The sequence below is a fragment of the Rhipicephalus microplus genome, chromosome 1, assembly GCF_043290135.1.
Source record: "Rhipicephalus microplus isolate Deutch F79 chromosome 1, USDA_Rmic, whole genome shotgun sequence".
NCBI classification, from domain to species: domain Eukaryota; kingdom Metazoa; phylum Arthropoda; class Arachnida; order Ixodida; family Ixodidae; genus Rhipicephalus; species Rhipicephalus microplus.
In genome coordinates this window covers 207,331,811-207,336,473 of record NC_134700.1, presented here as the reverse complement: position 1 = coordinate 207,336,473, position 4,663 = coordinate 207,331,811, and the positions used below count along the sequence as shown (strand labels likewise).

General features: G+C 54.7%; 1 non-coding gene across 1 annotated transcript; it reads left to right on the top strand.

Moving 5' to 3' along the window:
* Window positions 1-4,536: 4,536 nt before the first annotated feature.
* Window positions 4,537-4,663, top strand: LOC142771543 (U5 spliceosomal RNA). Its single transcript, XR_012885982.1, has one exon. It is a non-coding gene; the product is annotated as a U5 spliceosomal RNA (small nuclear RNA).

Genomic DNA, 4,663 nt, shown 5'->3' with positions numbered 1-4,663 from the left:
TCTCCCTAGCGAAGAGCACACCCCGCGCGTAGAGGAACGCCTCACGCGCGTCGAAGCTTCGATTAATCACCTCCTCACCAGCTTCTCGGTCCAACGCATAGTAGTAGAGGTTACCCAGGCTATTCAAGCCTGGGCAATCACCCAGTTTCAACCCAAGGCATCGCGTTCCCGCTCCTGCTCGGTGAGCAGTGAGGGTACAGCTCCACGGCGTCGTCGTAAGGTGGCTACCACCACCCCGCCGTCGGACAATCCGGCCTCCATGCCCCTCCCTGCCTCTGAGGATTCCGAGCGGGACATGGAGGACCAAATATAAAACCTAGGACAGTCACGATGGCTACCAATCGTACGTCCCGTTCAAACATTGCGTCTAAATTCGAGATCATACAGTGGAACCCTGGAGGCTTCGGGAACAGGCGAAAGCGTTCACATCTTTCCCTTTTCCTCGGCTCACTTGGCTCTCAGCCGGCCGTCTTGGCGCTCCAAGAATCTGGCCCTGCTCCATCCCTTTCTGGATACTGCTCCTATGTAGGCGGCACCACCACATGCCTCCTCGTGCATAAAGCTTACACGGCGATACAGATCGACCTCGATCTGGATCTTCCTTACGACTACTGCATGATATCAGTGCTGTCTCAGCGGAGGGGCCAACCATCAATACATATCTTAAACGTGTACTGTCCCCCTCGCCTTGCGAGGGCTTCGTTTGCGCATCTCTTCCATCGGGCACTGCGTATAGCGGCCCGACAACCACTGGTGATTGTCGGGGACTTTAATGCCCCCAGCCCTCACTGGGTTTACCACTACGAGATGGCCCGGGGCAGAGAGCTCAAGGAGCTCATTTCCTCGCTGAGCCTGACGCTTCTTACCGATCCGGCACAACCCACACGTTCCGGCAACTCGGTCACGCGAGACACATGCCCCGACCTCTCCCTCACCCGTCACATCCGCGATGCTACATGGGAAAATTTAGGCGAAAACCTAGGCAGCGATCACTTTTTACTCCGCATTTCGTTCACACCGCGGCAGAAAATGCGCCAACACTGGGGCCAAGCCCGTCTCACCGATTGGACTCAGTTTAGAATGCAACCATTCCCCGCCGGCCTCTCCTCGACCGAATATGCAGCGTGGGCATCATACGCTCTTCATATGAAACAAGCGAACACTCGCACCCTTGCAACCTCTAATTTGACTCCTGCAATCGATCCACACCTCCTACATCTTTGGCACGCTCGCCGCGGGCTCATAAGGCGCTGGAAACGCAACAAACTTAATCGGAAACTTCGCGCTCGCATTGAGGCGCTCACTGCAGAGGCGGCCGCATACTCCGCACAACTTTCCGATGCTAACTGGGCAGACACCTGTTCGAAGGCTGCAAAACAGATGAGCTCTAAGAGTGCGTGGCGACTCTTTAGAAGCCTTCTCGATCCCTCCACCACCAGGGGAGAAACGCAACGCCAGCTCCACCGTGTTCTGCATGCATTTCAGGGCACTACGGATGAACTCGCGCGAGAACTTTGTGACCGCTACATCTGCCGCACAATTGATCCCGCAGGCCCAGCATATACGTATTCCGGCGCCCCTAACACCGACCTCGACGCCCCATACACGCTTTCTGATTTACGATTTGCACTCACGAAAATGCGACGGGGCACGGCCCCTGGACGCGACGGAATCACAGTATCGCTCCTGGCAAATCTTCCCGACCAAGCACACCTCTCGCTACTCCAGCTTATAAATTCGATATGGGACGGTTCTCCGCTTCCAACGGAATGGACCACATCGGTCGTGACATTCATTCCCAAATCGGCAAAGTCCGTTAGTATTGAGGCACTGAGACCCATCTCACTTACGTCTTGCGCAGGCAAACTCATGGAAACCATGGTTCGCGAACGCCTTTCAGCCTACTTGGAGGCCAGGAGCACCTTTGCCGACACGATGTTTGGCTTTCGCCCGCATCTGTCGGCGCAGGACGTCCTGCTCCAGCTTCAACACGATATCATAGAGCCGACTACTATGCGCCATAACGATAAAGCCGTGCTCGCTCTCGATCTCCGCGGGGCGTTCGACAACGTCAAACACAGCACTATACTCACTAACCTGTCTACCACAAACTGTGGGCAGAAGACTTTCAACTACATTCGCGCCTTTCTATCACATCGCACCGCCTTCATTCGCCTTAATTCTACCGAACACGGCCCGTACTTATTAGGCACGCGGGGTACACCTCAAGGGGCAGTTCTGTCTCCTCTGCTTTTTAACCTGGCGATGATGAACCTCCCCTCTCTTCTAAGCGAGGTCGAGGGAATACAACACGCATTATATGCGGACGATATCACAATCTGGACCAACACCGGCTCCTTAGCGCAAATCGAAGAACGCCTGCAAAAGGCTGCCCTTCTGGTGGACACCTACGCAGGTTCATGCGGCCTGGAGTGCTCTCCAGCTAAATCGGCTCTTCTTTCAGTCTCTCCGCTACCGCCGCCTCAAATTTTTCTTCCGTCCGGGCCCGTCCCGTCAGTGCAAAATATTCGGGTTCTTGGCCTTCACCTCACATCGTCCTTGGATCCAAAGGGCACAATAGCAGGCCTCAGACGCACTAGCGAACAGGTGAGCCGCATGATACGGCGAGTTTCTACCAAGCGCGGCGGCCTCCGCGGGTCTCAGTCCCTGCGATTGGCCCACGCGTTTGTCACCAGTCGCGTCCTCTACGCCTTGCCTTACCTTCGCCTGCGTCGTCGACACGAGCACCAGCTGGACGTCCTTCTTCGTTCAGTATACAAACGCGCTCTGGACCTACCTATTGCAACTTCCAACAGCCGATTCACGGCTCTGGGGGTACACAACACCTTTGCAGAGATGCGCGAAGCTCATCGCGTTAACCAAATCAATCGACTGTCGCAGACGCCTTCAGGGCGCCGTCTTCTACACAGACTTGGCCTTAACCCGATATCTGACCAAGACCCTCTGCAGCCGGTACCAGAGCTCTGGCGTCAAAAGCTATGGGTGGAACCTCTACCCCGTAATATGAACCCTGACCTCCATCCTGGCCGTAGACTAGCACGCGCCGCGGCCCTTCATACGCGACACTCCGATCGTCCTGGTGTTTTCTACGTGGACGTCTCGGGTCCCTCCCCCTCGGGTCACTTCACGGCTGCCGTGATTACAGAGGGCAAACACGTAGATGTCCTCTCCTTTCGAGCAGACACAGTAACGCACGCTGAAGAGGTTGCCATAGCTTTGGCCGCCTCTCACCCTGCCTCACGCACCATCCTGACGGACTCGCGCTCGGCCTGTTCCCAGTACCTTCAGGGTTCCATTGCTCCGCTGGCGGCTAGCCTACTACAGGCAGCCTCTTGGCGCTTTAACCCTCATCCCATTCGTATAGTGTGGACCCCAGGCCACTCGGGCCTGCCCGGCAACGAGGCGGCAAATGCCGCTGCCCGCGCTTCTCCTATCCGGGCCGTTGCCCCTCCATGTCCCGAGACGGAATCTGGCAATACCAACCTGACGCGCTTTCGCGAAATTTTGGCTTATTACCGGGCTTCGCGCCGCCTCTACCCGGACCCCGCACGCGGTTTGGAGAAAGCGGACGAACGACTGCTACGCCGCCTGCAGACGAACACCTTTATAAGTCCGGCGGTCGCCAGGCACTTTTTGCCGGAAATCAATGGCACCTGCTCGACCTGTCATGTGCTCGCCGACACATATCACGTCGTAGCATCGTGCCCAGTTAATCCCGTCCCTTTCTCATCCCCTTTTCCTATCCCAACTAGAGAGGCTTGGGAGGAGCACCTGCTCGGCTGCTCTACCTTGGCTGCACAACGCTCCTTGGTGGAGCGCGCACGGGCAGCTTCCAGCTCCACTGGCGTCCCGGAATAGGGTCTTGCCACTCTAGCACGCCGATGGGCCACGTCGGCACTCTCTAGTAAACTTTTTCTGAAATAAATGTTTTTTACCACCACCACCGAGAAAGGGACTATTCACCTTTTCTTAAACGCCTCCCTGGGCACCGCCATAGCCCTCCTTGGGCTGCGCAAATTGGCGCGTCCCCTCGAAAATGCACTGGCAACGCTGCGCCCTTAGCCTTTGTGCTCCCGCGCACAGCCCATCATGGCGGTGTTTTTTTTCCTTCCTGTGAAAAGGTGTATACTAATCGAGGTTAGACTGAACTCATTACATTCGTCACTAACGCGGACACACTGGCTCTGTTTCCTCATTTTCATTTCCAGTTTCTTTTTTTTTTTTTTGACCGCGTGCTTGCGCCATCTATTGGCTCACAATGTATGATCGCGTCTGAAAACGATGGTAGCGCAATATTGCTATCGTAAAATTAAATTCTTTGCACGCATACACGTTTACTATAACATTATTTGTTAAAAGATATGATTTAAATGAATTGATAAAAGAAAAGAACATTAAGGTTTATGTACATACTTTGGCTTATTTGACAAAATCTTGCTTTCATTGTAAAAGAGTACTGGTCCTCCTGGCACGGCCTTTGTAAGTGAGGTGTCTAACCGCGCTGATTGTCAGTCATTGCTCAGGCCTCACCTCAGGTTTTTCGAATTAATCTTTCGCCTTTTACTAAAGATTACCGTGGGGTGGGGCACTCCAATGAGCCTATAGGCCAATTTTTGGGAGGCCTTGCCCGTTTGGGCAGGGC